The sequence below is a fragment of the Tachypleus tridentatus genome, chromosome 13 (assembly GCF_004210375.1).
Source record: "Tachypleus tridentatus isolate NWPU-2018 chromosome 13, ASM421037v1, whole genome shotgun sequence".
Lineage (NCBI taxonomy): Eukaryota > Metazoa > Arthropoda > Merostomata > Xiphosura > Limulidae > Tachypleus > Tachypleus tridentatus.
This window is the reverse complement of record NC_134837.1, coordinates 204,649,705-204,666,907: the sequence shown is the minus strand read 5'-3', so window position 1 is coordinate 204,666,907 and position 17,203 is coordinate 204,649,705. Positions and strand designations below refer to the sequence as shown.

The 17,203-nt window shown below is 31.2% G+C and overlaps 1 long non-coding RNA gene across 1 annotated transcript; it reads left to right on the top strand.

Moving 5' to 3' along the window:
* The first annotated feature begins 13,617 nt into the window (after positions 1 to 13,617).
* On the top strand, positions 13,618 to 15,794 carry LOC143239722 (uncharacterized). Its single transcript, XR_013021323.1, has 3 exons — positions 13,618 to 14,096; positions 14,591 to 14,952; positions 15,550 to 15,794. It is a non-coding gene; the product is annotated as an uncharacterized LOC143239722 (long non-coding RNA).
* The last annotated feature ends 1,409 nt before the right edge of the window (positions 15,795 to 17,203 follow it).

The window sequence follows — 17,203 nt, the reverse complement described above, 5'->3', positions numbered from 1 at the left end:
AGCAAATTTTTGTTTTCCTTTGGTGTGGACAAATTGTTTTGGTTTAATATTATTATACTTATCAGTAACTTTTGTCTTCTAAGCTCAGTTCTTTGATATTATCAAATTTATTACATCAATTTAGTTGGTGTGAATTTCACACAAAGTCATATGAAGGCCATCCATGCTAGAAATCTCCAATTTACCAGTGTTCAAACCAATATTGCAAATATTGTGAGTCAAGTGCCCTAACTTCCAGAGAAGAAAAAACAACAACAACATGTACAGAAATAGATTACAAATGTAATGATAATGGCATCCATCATTAACTGGATATTTATACTTTTATAATCTATTGGCTACTTACAGAATTATAAGGAACAGGTTTTTGAAGGCTAGCATATAACACAACAAAATCTATTATAACTGGGGTGTGTTTTTACTACTTGATCAAAGTTTGTATTTATTTTAACTTCTAATCTATTGTGGCTGAGAACACCCTGTAGTAAGTGGCTCCAGTAAAAATGTCAGTGAAGAATAAATGTAGGTGCACAAGATACTGTCTCAGATGTCAGACTGAAAAATATCTTTAGGACTGTAGAAATATACATATCTGTGATTTACTATCAAACCTTTACAGTAGCATTCATCAGAGAAGGGTTCTGAGTTATAGCACACAGATACCCAGTAATATGATTCACATGTTGTACTATTTACTTATTACTTTAATTAATAACAATTATATCATTACTACACCATTGAATTTAATCTCCTTTGACTTCTAAAAGATCATTTGTGTCTCCCCGTGGTGCACACCCCACATTATTGGAAAGTGTTGGTTTAAATCATATAAACCTCATGGAAATTCTTGGTAACAAAGTTTTACACACAACCTGCAAATGTTATAGCAGTGAATTAGCTTGCTTTGTAAATTGTGAGAATATTAACATTATAATAACAGTAAGAAAAGGCTACATTCTATCTCTAAGTTTCTATAATACACCTAAATCTACCTGTAAGTATTACAGTAGATGGTAAAAGTAACAACTAATATTATATATGCAGAAGATACTGCTCTTATTGTTGTATTAGAGGAAGGTCTACAGGAAAGAGTGGATACAGTTAATAAAACAAGTGAAATATTTGGATAGTTTAAAGTATCAAGAACATCAAGTAATAAGAATGAAAACAAATAATATTGATGTAATCATCAACATCAAAGTTATTAAAAAACAAGTTTATTTGTCTACCTCAGCTGAGTGAGTGAAGGTGGAAGATAAGAGTGTGATCAACAGAAGATCAGTACTAGAGGTACTGTATCAAACTGATAGAATACCACACAATTAGACTGAGAACTGGAAGCTGTTATCTGTGGTTAACATCACCATAAGGGGTTGACTCCCATATCATCAATACAGGAAGTTTTGAAACATGAATTGATGAAATAACATTAGGAATGTGATGAATGAAAAGAAACATGAAGGCAGAAGGTTTCCTAACAGGTAAAGAATGAACATACAGTCAAAGAAAGATAGTCTTTGTAATGTACCCAAAACTTCTTACTGAGATGAAGACATCAAGATGATAACAGGAAATGAACTAAATTGACAGTATGTGAAGACAGAATGACATTATTTTTCTTGTAGTACAGTAGGAACTGTTGACAAATCTGTCACTTTTATTTTTCATACAGGATGGTTAGCCTTTGAAATAAATTGTCTTCAGATTGGGTGGGCACAAGGTTTGTTATAATTACCAGAGAACTCTTCAGAGAACCAGAAGACAAGAATGGAGAGTCATGGTATCCAAGCCAATCTCTACATTGGAGTAGATTCTTATCAGTGATTAACAACAAATGACAGATATTAATAGTACTGAAAAAAAATTGTACCAGTAATAAGGCATAAAAACAACAACAAACACTTCTGCATTTGTTTGGGGTTGGGGGGTTAAAACATTTTCCTTTCTTACTGGTGCCATATTTATTACTGAAATTATCATCCAATTATTCTCTGGAACTTAACAAAGTTCTCATTTTGAGTTCTTGTTATAAGATAAATGTCATATTGTGGAAAATATGAGATGAACAATTAGAATGATACTATGTTACATAATGTGTGTTGTAAATATTGGTGTAGATGTTTTGGTATTTCTTTTAGATCATAAAAGAACTAGAAATAACTTCTTTCACATGTCAAACTGTTAGATTTGGATAACTTGTCTGTTTGGTTTATGTAATAAAAGGTTGGAAAAGCAAACTTGAAAGTAAAAGATAATAAATTTAAGATATAAATGTGTACTCTAGCAAACTGACTTCACTGTTTGTTATAGACTTAAGAAATGGTTTTTGTGTGCAAGTTGTTAAACAATGGTTGGAAATGAACACAAATTGAAAAGGCTTCATTTTATTCAATAACCCAACAGATAATCAAAATAATCCAAGTTACCAAATGTAACATCATTAGTTCCTATGTATTTTATTTATTTGCTTCAGAAGTTATCAAATTTTACATTTACATACGGTTTATTTTAAAATTATTCCTTTTACACTGTATTTCACCAAGGTATAATAAATATGTCACTAACACAAAGTAACTTCATTAGAGTTAATGTTTATAATTTTAATATGAAAACTAATAAAAAATACTTGTATCTTAAATATAATTGTACATTACATTAAATATTAATGAATATTATTGTTTACAACAAATAAGTTACAACTTAATTTGTCATAATCCTACAGACTACAGTACAGCCCTACACCAAACAGCTTAGTACTGTATTATACAGTCTTTATCTAGCTAGAATACTAAATTAGTAGTACTGGTGAACAAATTCATGCTACAATTACAGCATATAAAACACGTACTTCACCCAGGTTAAAAATCTTTTGTTGAATAATTAGGTTCTCATCTATTATTAATTTTGTTTGAATACTTTGAACATTTAGAATTTGCAACGAAAAGATATCTTGTATACTGTTGTTGTAAGAGATGGCTCTTTCAAAGTACATTATACAAAAATCATGGCCGCCTTTTACAAGTGCTTGTGAAAACACCCTTGGTTACTTTATTAATTGCTAGAAATATTTTATTTCGCTGAATAAAAATTTATGTACATAACATTTTGGACATGTAAAACTTCAAAACAGTAAATAAATTCTGAATAATTCAGTGAATATTACTGCCGTATAAAATAAATATTCTTTATCTGCTCACTGGAAAATATCCTAATATTACACCATTTTGTTCGTCTTAAGCCACTGGTATGACCAAGAAAAGTATTCATCAAAACACCATCAACATAATTGTACTTAAAAAAATCTAAATAATACATACTTTACTCATCTTAATCTCGTGTAGGTATATCGCACGTTCAGTACAGGATTATTTGATCATTGTAAGCCTGGGATGGTCAGGTACATTTTCGACCCTTTCCTCCCAGGCCTAACGCATATTGAGTAATGAATACACCAGTGATTCTCAACCTGTGTGCCGCGGTGTTTTTGAAACACATTCAACTTTCTTGGGATTTTACAAGCAAGTCGAACACATCAGTTAATAAAAATAACTAGAGAGACACTCTGAAACCTTCCAAAACATTCGATGGTTTTCATGGAACTCGAGCTCTAAAGAGTTCATTCTTAAATTTCATTCTCAACTGCAACAGTTCGACTGTCAGTTTAATTGTGACGCAACAAGCGCTTCGTACGTCATAAATGATGCATCAAACAATCAAACTGCTTTCTGGAATATGTTCTCACTCTGCGGTAACCTACAGCTACTACGCTGTAGGTAGGATTTTTATATTAACTGCAGAACTTCGTGCTTATCTTGTATGAATTAGCTTTATCATTTATCCACGGAAAAATATTTAAGTAAGTCTGGTGCTGCAAAGGAGAATGTGTTGAATCAAAAGCGAGGAATCAAACGAAAGTACAGAAACGAATACATCGAATACGGTTTTATCGCTTTGGAATCGGAACATTCTCAATTACCATTCTGCCTACTCTGGAATGCAGCTTTATCGAACGAGGCGCTTGTTCCTAGCAAAGTGAAGAGACACTTGGAAACAAAACATTCAGCTGTGAAGGATAAATCAAAAGGATACTTTGAGAATCTCGCGGCTCAACAACATGAACAATCAAGGAAGCTTGTGAACTACATGAAGCTGCCCGAAAATTGCAAGTTATAAGGTTGCTCAGTTGTTGGCAAAACGCAAGAAAGCGCATACGAAGGCCGAATCAGTCATTGCGCCAGCGTTAGCAATCATCGTTGAAACTATGCTTGGAACGGATACCGCCAAAAAGGTTAAGCAAGTTCCACCGTCCAATGACACAATTTCGCGCAGAATTGTAGACTTGTCGTTGGATTTGAAGGATCAAGTTTGCGAACACTTCGAAGCGCCTGAAGATGAATTGTCTCTGCTATGGTCTCTTCAAGTTGATGAATCTACTGACGTAGTGGAAAAGCTCAAGTTTTGGCTTTTGTTCGATTCATAAAAGATGGGAAAATCGTAAACGAATACTTATTTTGCAAAGATTTAAAAAGTGCAGCGAAAGGCCAAGACATTTTCGAGTTGGTGAATGAAAATATTTTGCTCTTCAAATTACATTGAAATAACTGTGTCAGCGTTTGCACCGATGACTGACCTTCAGTGCAAGGAAAAAAGAAGGGATTCGTTATTCTGGTGCGCCAACAAAATCCAAACATTAGGATTGTTCACTGGACGATTCACAGAGAGACGCTCGCCTCCAAATCTGTGCCGAAAGATTTGCAGTCTGTTATAAATCTAGTTATTCAAATGGTGAATTTCATCAAGTCTCAGCCACTTCAATCTCGAATTTTCTCTCTTCTCTGTGAGGCGATTAATTCAGACTACAAAAAGCTACAGTATCACACTGAAGTTCGATGGCTTTCGAAAGGAAAGGTGTTAAAGCGTCTTGTCCAGCTAAAAACTGAAGTAATTTCTTTCTTGGAGGTTGAGAAAGCAGGTTTTGAATTTTCTTTTCATGATGGCTGGTGGCTGAAGGTTCAATTTCTCTCCGACTTGTTTGACAAACTAAATTCTCTGAACTTAACTATCAAAGACCATCTGAAAACATTATTACTGCAACGTCCAAACTGAAGGCCTTTGATGAAAAGGTAACGCTGTGGAAGAATAAAATATCGAAAGAAGTCCTTGATTGTTTTCCTTCTGTTAACAAATATCTGTCAAAGATGAAAATTGTCCCTCAAATTAAGCGATCTACAGTCCGCACTAAAACATTATTTCCCGTCACTTGCTGTCGACGAATATAACTGGATGACCTATCGATTTGGAATCAACGAGACAACAAATCTTACAACTGAGGAGGAAGAACAGCTCATTGATTTACAAAACGACAAATTTTTATCAGTCATTATTTCCAGAAAAGAGCTTGGATGAGTTTTGGATCTCCACTAAAAATTCATATCCTGCAATCAGTTCAAAAGCAATTGAAGTTTTGCTTTCATTTGCATCTTCGTGGTTTTGTGAAATTGGATTTTCAGCATTGACTGAAATTAAAGCCAGAAAGAGAGAGAGGCTTCTTACAGTCGATAATGAAATGTGAGCTTGTTTGTCTACGTTAAAGCCTCGCTTCAATTTGACTTGTTCTCGGAAGCAGGCACAAGCGTTACATTGAAAACATATGTAAAAATAAAAAGTTTTGATTTTTCTGCTATACCACAAAATCGTTAAAAAGCCTTAGAACGACACTCACGACGAAAGCAAGCGATAATATTGTCAATGTGCGGATGACATTAATATCGCTTACTTTGGCCGTGATTTTCGTTCTAAGGCTTTTAACGCTTGCCGTATAACATGTACCTAAAAAAATCATTAAGGCTTTCCAGGTGTGCTGCGAAAATTTTCAGATTGTCGTAGTGTGCCGCAAATCAGTAAAGGTTGAGAACCACTACTTTACACAGTAACCAATCACACATCTTTTAGAACTATAATCTCCACTATCTAAATATCACAAAATAAAGCAAAATAGCGTTGACAACAAACACACGCTGTTAGGTTTTGTTAATTATATGGTTCGACGTGTACTGTCGTTGTTATTATAATGGTAACTTCAAACAGAAATCTATTATAGCTCATATGTTAAATAACATGAATAACTAAATTTATTAACATTAATTATCAGTTCTTAAAATTGTATCATATTTCATGTTTGTCTAATGTTGTTAAGATAATCTTAGCTTTAATTATTAATTACTGATACTTTACAGAATACCATAAATACGTTCGTAGCATAGGGTTAACTTCAGTTGTTAATTACTGATACTTTATCGATAATCATGCCTAAATAACGTTATTAGGGTAATGTTATATTTGATTATTAATTAGTAATATTTTATTAAATTTTACTCTTAAATACACACATTCTATCGATTTTCATGGATAACAACGTTGTAATAGTAATGTTAAATTTGATTAATAATTCATGATAATTTATTAAATATCATGACTGAATAACGTTCTTATTATAATTTATCTGTGGTCATTAATTACTACTTTCGTTGAAATATCACTAATGTCTGTAGATAATGTTAATTTAAATTATTAATTACTGACCTTTTACTGAATACCATAACTGTATATAGTATTAGTTCTACCCTATTCCTCACAACTTTCAACTTCACAGACGTTGTATAACATTACATAGTATTAGTTCTACCCTACCACTCATAACTTTGTACTTCACGAAGAATGTAAAACATAATACAGAATTAGTTCTACTCTATTCCTCATTACTTTCTACTTCACCCATGTGGTATAACATATCATAGTTTTAGTTGTACCTTCTTCGTCATTACTTTGTATTTCCCCTGTATCGTATAACACAATACAGAATTAGTTCTGCCCTATTCCTCACTACTTTCAACTTCACCTATGTTTTGTAACATAATATAGTCTTACTTCTACCCTATTCCTAGTTAATTTGTCCTTCACCAATTTTGTATAACATAATATAGTATTAGTTCAACCCTATTCCTCATAACCTGTACTTCACCTATGTTGTATAACATAACATAGTGTTACTTCCACCCTACTTCCTAATAATTTGTACTTCACCAATATTGTGTAACATAATATAGTATAAGTTCTACCCTATTCCTCATAACTTTGCATTTCACACAGGTTGTATAACATAATATGTTATTAGATCTACCCTAATCCTCATTAACTTGTACTTCACCTGTGTTTTATAACATAATATAGTGTTAGTTCTACTCTATTCTTCATTATTTTGTACTTCACCTATATTGCATAACATAATATAGTATTAGTTCTAATCTATTCCTAATTACTTTGTACTTCACCTATATCCCATAATATAAAATACTCTTACTTCCACAACAGTTTCTAATGATTTATACTTTACCTATGTTCCATAACATAATGTAGTATCAGTTCTTCTCTATGCCAAACAATTTTGTACTTCACCTATGCTGCATAACATAATATTAGTTCTACCATATTCCTCATTACTTTCTATTTCCCATATACTGTATAACATAATAGGGAATTAGTTATGCCCTCTTCCTCATTACTTTGTACTTCATCTATGTTGTATAAAATCATATTGTTTTAGTTCTGCTCTATTCCTAACTAATTTGTACATCACATAAAACAGAATTACTTCTATCCTAGCTTCTCATAACTTTGTTCTTCACCTATGTTGTATAACATAATATAGTGTCACTTCTACCCTAGTTTCTAATTAATATATACTTCACATATGTTGTATAACATAATATAGTGTTAGTTCTGACCTATTTCTCACAACTTTGAACCTCACCTATGCTTTATAACAAAATATAGTGTTATTTCTACCCTATTCCTCATAACTTTGTATTTAACCTAAGTTGAATATTATAATAAAGTATTAGTTATAATCTATTCCTCATTAATTTGTACTTCACTTATGTTGTATAACATGATATGGTATTATTCTTCTCTATTCCTCTAGTCAATTCCTAATTACTTTCCACTTCACTTTGTGGTAAAACATAATAAAGTGATAGTTCTATCCCATTCCTCACTACTTTGTACTTCATCGATGTTGTATAACATCATATAGTATCAGTTCTACCTTATTTCTCAAAATGTTGTGTTTCACCTATCTTGTATAAAATAATATAGTGCTACTTCTACTCTATGCCTCATGACTTTGTACTTCACCTATGTTGTATAATATAATATAGTATTAGTTCTACTTTATTCTTCATAACTTTGTACTTCACCTATGTTGCATAACATAATATAGTATTAGTTCTACTATATTCCTGATTAATTTGTACTTCAGATATGTTGTATTACATAATATAGCATTAATTCTACCATATTTTCACTACTTTTTATTTCACCTATGTTGCATATAACAATATAGTGTTACTTCCACCCTATTTTCTAATAAATTGTACTTAACCTATGTTGTATATCATAAGATATTATTAGTTCTATTCTATTTCTCATAACTTTTTACTTCACCTATGTTATATAACACAATATAGCATCAGCTCTTCTCTCTTCTTCACTAACTTATACTTTACCTATACGTTTTGCATAATATAGTTTTAGTTCTAATCTTTTCCTAATTGCTTTCTACTTCACCTACGTTTTATAACATAATATAGCATTAGTTATACTCTAATTCTAATTAATTTGTACTTCACCAATATTCTATGACATAATATAGTATTATTAGTTCTATGCTATTCATCATAGCTTTTTACTTCACCTTTGTTGTATAACATAATATAGTATTAGTTTTACACTAGTTCCCATCACTTTGTACTTCATCTATGATGTATATCATAACAGAGTATTAGTTCTAATCTATTTCTCATTACTTTGTACTTCACTTACATGTTATAACGTAATATAGTATTAGTTCTGCCTATCCCTCATTACTTTGTATTTCACCTATGTTATAAAACATAATACAAAATTTGTTATGGCTATTCCTCATTACTTTGTACTTCACTTATGTTGTATAATATAATAGATAATTTCTACCCTAGCTTTTCATAACTTTGTACTTCACCTATGTTGTATTACGTAAGATTGTATTAGTTCTACTTTATTCCTCATAACTTTGTACTTCACCTATGTTGTAACATTACATAGTATTAGTTCTACTTTATTCCTCATAGCTTTGTACTTCACCTATGTTGTATCTGCTTTATTTATACACAATAACATAGGCATCCGAAAATCATATTTATTTATTTGATAACATTTATTTTTCTATAATTTCTTCGACCACCGAAGTAGACGGAGGCTGTTTTGACCCTTGTGTTTGTAATTTTGTACATTTATCTGTGAGATTTTTCAAAACAACAGTTGAATGGATTTAATCGAACGTTGGTACATATTTGGACAATATGTCAACTTAAAACTGATTCATTTTTGGAGAGTGAACATTAAAGGTAAAGGCTAGAAGGAAGGTCACAAATGTAAAAAACAAAAAAAAAAAAAACCTCTTATTGAACGTAAATTTTTGTCCCAGTGTTTGTTCTAAAACGACGGATGGACGCATACATGAATAAAATCAACGCTGAGTGATGTAGGTATCCGGTCTACTAGTGCCCTCTAGTTCTATATGTAATACGAGCTAGAAGATTGTAACACTTTGCCACTGTAGTCAGTGTTTACTAGCTCAACTAAACTGCCAGTAAAATAATTTTTATTGAAAAAAATATCATGAGTAAAACGAATTATTATACGTTGATCACATAAACCTGTGGACTTTCAGACCTATTAAAAGGAAAGTAAAATACAAAATGTTGATTATAAAAAAATACCTTAAGGTACGAGGTAGCTTATAATAAAATATTTTCATGAAAAGTTTTTTTCTATATATTTATCTATACGCTACACTTAAGCTGCCTTTCCTTTAATCATAAATGTATTTCACCTCGAAACCTATATGTAGATGTTCTCCAGAATTCACAACCAAGAGCTCCCCGCCTTGACAGCGGTATGTATACGGATTTACAACGCTAAAATCAGGGATGTGGCTTTGCTATCAGAAAACACATACAACCAAGAGACCTATTTAATAAACGCTTCTAGTGTTTGAACCATATAACTGTACAACTGATGTACAGAGTAAAAGATTGTGCTCCTGTTAAAACTATATATTCGACTAACTAAATGTAACTTTGCTATATGAGCAACCATATGTTTCGTGTCAGTAGTTTGTTCAGTTTTACTAGCATACGACTTCACGTGAGCCTCAGGTGGCCCCAAATTAAAAACTAAACTTTTATTGCATAACATTTTACCTGGTACAGGTACAGGAGTGGTTGGTTTAAGTTTTCTGACAAAGAGTAACTAAAATCTCTTTACCAGAGCCTGATTAAGGACTACGAGGCTGCCATGTCCCAAGTTGAACAAAAAATATAGCCTGACTATTTAATGAACGAATATTTTCTGTAACATTCTTATCAAAACAACAGACAGTAGTATTTATTTAAATAAATAACTAGTTATATGGACAGACAACAGACAGTACTATTATATTTATATAGATAACTAGTTATATGGACAGACAACAGACAGTACTATTATACTTGTATAGATAACTAGCTATATAGACAGACAACAAAGAGTACTATTATATTTATATAGATAACTAGCTATATAGACAGACAACAAAGAGTACTATTATATTTATATAGATAACTAGCTGTATAGACAGACAACAAAGAGTACCATTATATTTATATAGATAACTAATTACGTGGTCATATAACATAAACTATTATATAGAAGTTACCAAGTAGTAAAATCTGTGTTTTGATTAACGATGACGTATCTTGAGCAACGTCAGTTCTTTAATAAACAATCATCTCACCAAATAAACTGTACTGATATGTGATTTGGCAATGAATGAAAACTAATTAGTTACGAGTTACCTTTAAACAAGAAGTAAATTTTTCGCACTATCGGAAAGGATATCAGACAAAATGTGAAGTATGTTTATGAACGACATTTCGGAATGGCTAAACGTCAGATAAATACTATTGGAACTTTCTCCTAGTATTTAAAATTAGATGTTTGATTTGTTCAACTTACCTTAATAAATAGATACTACTTCACCGTTGTTAATAACAAGTAAGAGTGTTTTCTGTGTTAAAGACGCCACTGAAGCTGATTTGAGATGGAAGTTGATATTCCATATGTACACCACGCCTTCAAACAAGTGTTGTAAAGAGGTGAGGTTCCGCCTACAGAAAGGTATTGGGAAATAGTTTCATCAACTATATAAAGAGGCATGAATTTAATACGATATCAATCTATAAAGAGCTGACTGAAACACCTATAGGAAGAATACTAGAGGTTAGATGAAGATGGGACAGATGGTGCGTCAAGTTGTAGCTTTATGTATAAGTTTACTACAGATACTTTGTGTATTTATGAAATATTACAACATGTGTTCGAAAGTATGTCAGGAAAAATATTATAGTGACGTATTGTTAAGATATTTAAAACTAGCAGAGGAAATTATTATAGTGGTATATTGTTAAGATATTTAAACTACCAGAGGAACTTATTATAGTGGTATAATGTTAAGGTATTTAAATTACCAGAGAAAAGTATTATAGTGGTGTATTGTTAAGATATTTAAACTACCAGAGGAAATTATTATAGTGGTATAATGTTAAGGTATTTAAATTACCAGAGGAAATTATTATAGTGGTATATTGCTAAGATATTTAAACTACCAGAGGAAATTATTATAGTGGTATAATGTTAAGGTATTTAAATTACCAGAGAAAAGTATTATAGTGGTATATTGTTAACGTATTTAAAACTAGCAGAGGAAATTATTATAGTGGTATATTGTTAACGTATTTAAAACTACCACAGGAAATTATTATAGTGGTATATTGTTAAGATATTTAAAACTAGCAGAGGAAATTATTATAGTGGTATATTGTTAAGATATTTAAACTACCAGAGGAAATTATTATAGTGGTATAATGTTAAGGTATTTAAACTACCAGAGAAAAGTATTATAGTGGTATATTGTTAAGATATTTAAATTACCAGAGAAAAGTATTATAGTGGTATATTGTTAACGTATTTAAAACTAGCAGAGGAAATTATTATAGTGGTATATTGTTAAGATATTTAAACTACCAGAGGAAATTATTATAGTGGTATAATGTTAAGGTATTTAAACTACCAGAGAAAAGTATTATAGTGGTATATTGTTAAGATACTTAAAAGTAGCAGAAGAAAACGTTGTAGTGGTATAGCTGTCTTTGTATTCAGTTAGATTATAACTGGTGTTAGAATATTAAATAATAAAAATACGTAGGGATCATGTGTCATCATTTGTACTTGCGTGTTTTTATTTTTGTTCTAATATTTACACATAATAATTTCAACTGTATCTGATTCTTACATTTCTGTAGCTACCAATTCAAATGTTGGTCCAGTCGACACAGGCATCAAGTATTGAACGTTTAGCATGTAAATATAAATGTTTGTATATACAGTAAATATATAGAAACAGTTATTTAAGCACTTACGTCATTTGTACGTGTCAAAATGTGATTGGTTGTTATTGTTTCTATAGTTTAAATTGAACGGAACTGATAAAGTCTACTGACTGGCTAGGTATCTGTAACAGTTGTTAGAAGAGCTATTGTTTGAGTAGTTAAATATGTTATATTTGTTAAATTCCACTCAAGAAACTGTACAACATTATTTTAACACGTTCAGATATTTAATATAATTATTTGGTTAGTATTATTATATTTATTATATTATATTATTATATTTCCTTTGCCACGAAGAGAAAAAAGAGAGTGTAAAAAACAAACAAACATATTCCCTGTACTAACATCTCAGACATGGGGGTGGAACGATAAGAAACAGAAACTTCATGAAGTGGTGCAACTAATTTTTTTTGATGGTCGTCAGTTTTAAATCTACAATATTTTATATATTTCAAACCAATCGTTTGTTGCTAGGTGGTGTTACGAACGTTATATCAAGTTCTCAGTCCCGAATATGACAATCAAAACTTATACTTTTAATTTAATGCTTCTAAATATTAGAAAGTTAAACACTAATGCAGCATAGAAAAATATAACTGTAAAGTATACGATACAACAATTATTTATTGTTGTAATAATCATCCAATAACATTTTTAAAATTATGTTAAATTATAGTTATACTTACACACCAGAGGAGGTGTTAGCAACAATCAAATCACAGATTCTCCTTCCTCCAGTTATAGAGTCCTATTGCAACACATTTGTCAGTTAGTGGCATTCCAACAAAATAACTACAATTTGTATCCCGTAATTTTGTTTACAACTTTTCCTAATTCTTTTATAAATCATGTTTGTTCCTAATCTGAGATGTCAAAAGTCTTGAAGTATTCATATCTTATACTTTATTATTACAACTTAGCTGGAAGAAATAAGGCTAGGAGTGATAATAATAAAAAAATCACTTTTAGCCTAAAAGGTAACAAACTAGACGAAAATATAGTTTAATATAAAAACATTTCGAACATTTGACACTACAAAACCAAGTGTGCGACATATTATTTACACATAACTACGTATAAAAGACTTGATAACACGAATCAGCTACTATATCTCCACTCAAGAGTTATTTTTTAGAAAAATAACAGAAGCGTTACTACAAACTAATATCTTTAATTTTTCCTGGTTCTACTCTTTATAGCTCTGGAATGTACCAAGATAACCAGCTATAATAAATATTAAAGCTAGTAGAGATTCGAAGTATTTTTGGCACGCATTTACAAATAACCTTTGTAATTATTATGGAATGAAGACGGCTACGCCTTCTGACGAAGAAACAGCGAAGTTCCTCGTGGATTTAGCCAGCAGGACAATAACTGATGATAGTCCAGTGTGGATTGGTCTGTCTCAAGAAGAGGCTGTAAACAATTCAGCTTTTACTAATCTTTGGGAAACTTTTCAACCACAAACAGTAGAAGGTAGAATAGTAGCAATGAACAGAAAATATGATTTCAAGAGGGAAATAATTAATCCAATGACCTGAAGTTGGCTACTCTGTGAATTTTCTAAAGGTATGTCAAAACACGTCCTGGTATATTTCAAGTATCTTTCTATAGCCTGACGAGAAACACATTACTGATGGAATTATCTAGTTGTAAACTAATTTAAATCTTTTAATCTTGTTACTCGTGTTATTACCAATCGTGTTATTTTGTACTAGCTGATTATTTCAGATTAATACCAAAGATTATTATATGGTTCTTTTTAGATTGCTTTGTTACTTAGCAGCTTAACATAGCAATTGTTGTTAGATGTCGAATGTTTCGTTTACGTCAGTAAAATATAATGTACCTTTGTGTTTAGAGAAACAAAACTTTATAATATTCCTTCTATTGTAATTAAGATTTATAAAAAAAATATTTGTTAACTTAGCTGAATCTGTGATGAGATCTATTGAACCCATTTTCTTCTACAACTCGCAACAATAACAGTATTGTTGTCAAAGTTGACTTTATTGAAAACATCATTGTTGAATCACTAAACAATGCTATATGTACTTTTACAGCCGATTTGTCGCACTGGGTTAACAACACCTGTTATAATTCATATTCAACATTGGTCCACAGTAACAAAACTTCTCGCAAATTTTGTGAAATTGTAGGAGAAACACTTGTTGTCCCCAGAAGTCCTGAATCGATTGAACAGCTGGCTACGTTGTTTCCAAGGTTCTTGATATCGACTGGGATCTACTTGAACTGCTTTCAATTGACGGACGAACACTAACACGTAATCGGTAATGTTGATGATTGGTCTTTCCAAACAGAACCAGTTGATGGCAAAGAGAAATGTGTTTGGTTAAGATCGGGAAAACTTAACCAAGTTCTCTGTGAGGAACACATGCAACCCCTGTGTGAGAGTCAAACTTCGGTGAGACTTTTTAAAAATAAATTATACAGTTTCTAAACGTTTTGCTATTTTAATAACACAACCTGTCTTGAATTACATTAAAGTGGATAACTATTGATCAATTTAGACTGTGAGTTTCATTTCATATTGGTTTTGGAGTTTATTTTAAATATCTTTTAAATAACGAATATTTGATAAGATGCTTATGACCTGATAATTCCCTGATTTTAGTATGTGTAGGTATGTGCAAACTCCACTGAACCAATAAAAGGACGTGTAATAACACTGCTAAAATAAATCTTACATAAGTTTAAAGAAATACATAAACATAAATATCAAAACAGAAACTAAATTTTTAGAACTCTTGTTTATAGTGTTTAAAATAGAAATTTACAAATAACATATTCCTCTTAATTTGTACGTTTGGGGTTCTAAATCAGATGTGTGTGAAAGTGACACTTCTTTTGTCTTCTACCTATAGAAGCTGTATAGTCACGGCTACTTAAAGTAAGCTCGGTGTGTTTTAAAGCTCCTAACAAAGTGGTTTTATTTTTAGAAGTTGTTACGTTACAGTGTGGATAGAACGATTAATCAATTATTTCATGAATTATGTTGAAGATGGTGATGAGAAAACTGAAGAAGTAGATATTGTTGAGGAAAAGATGAACACTGAAGAAAAAGTTGATGATGATAAAAATGACTAAAGGTCTATAGGTTGTTGTGGAAAAGGTAGGGGTCGCTATTGTAGAAAACGTAAGGGTGAGAAGAGACGAGACAGTGGACTTTACAAAGATGGACAGTAGAAAGGTCGTAGATGGAATGAAATATGTTAAAAATGATATGTATCGAAACAACTGATTGATTAGTAAAGATTTTTAAGCATATTCTAAATAAACATCTAAAACTAATGTTCGCTTCTTTGAATTTTTGAAAAAACCAAAAACAACTGGCAGTGGAATGCTGGTGTGTGTTATTGAGAAACATTTCATTAAGTTCTATATCTGAAGAGCTCCGACGTAGCCAGATGTTTAGGGAGCTCGACTCGTAACGTGAAGGTCGGAGGTTCGAGTTTTTGTCTCACCAGATATGTTCTCACTTTCAGCCTTTTGGCAGTCAGTGAAAGCGTAGCTTAAGAGTTGGCGGTGGGTGGTGATGACTAGCTGCCTTCCCTTTAGTCTTTCGCTGCTAAATTAGGGACAAGTAGCACAGAATGTCCTTATGTAGCTTTGCACAAAGTTCAACACAAACAAAGCACACCAGTAGTTACACAGTACAATTTGTTCATTGTTTGGCTGTTTAGTTACGAATAAAAAAATATAATGATAAATCTGTTGTCTTTCAGGTTGGAAAGATTCACATGTTTTAAACAAAGTGTTAAAGAAAATAGAATTTATCTAACCTTTCAATCAAAACAGAATAATCAGTTTTATTTTACAGTCAATAATGTCTACGTTTGTCATTATATTATGTTTTATTGAAGTTCCGATTAAATAATAGTGTTCTGAAGTTGTTAAAACGATTATTTTAGCTTTATACATCTTAAAACGATCGCACCTGTAAAATTGAATTTTTAAAAATGATTCAAAAACAAAGCAAAATATTGGTTCATGAAATTTGAAACACTTTTTTTAAAATCAAAATTTGTATTATATTTTTAGAAATGGGTTAGAAACAATGATCTTGATGGTAAGAATATGTAAATGTTTTTTCCTACCAACGTAACGTATTTCAAAGTAGAAAGTTTAAGATATATAAAGAATCTCACGATGAAATATTACAAAATCTAGTAAAACCCATTTCACTTCCTGCACACTGAAAACATACTTTTTTTTTTTTTTTTTGCAGTGTATTATGCCTACCGTTAAAGGATTCCATTAAACTGTAACATTCGTCTTGAGATGATAAACTGTCCACTGAACTAAGAAAAAAATAGTCTATAGATGACGCTGAAATATATATTATTTTTCCTTGGAGGCGGGAAACTTTTTGTGAACTTTTAATGTTTAACAAAAGCATTTACAAATTATTATTTTCTACAGTCATGTTTTTATTTATTACGAATATCTACTTACGCTATTCTTATGTAACATTTTCTTGATTTCTTCTTAATTATATTGAAACACCGTTGTTTAGTGAAGAAACTTCCATGACCTAAACTGTTAATGTAAGAAATACGTATCGTAATAGCAGTTATTAATGGAACAAATCCCTTCACTGTAGTTTTACTTAAAGTTTGAATTCGATATCTTAACCCTAAATTTAAAACTGGCAC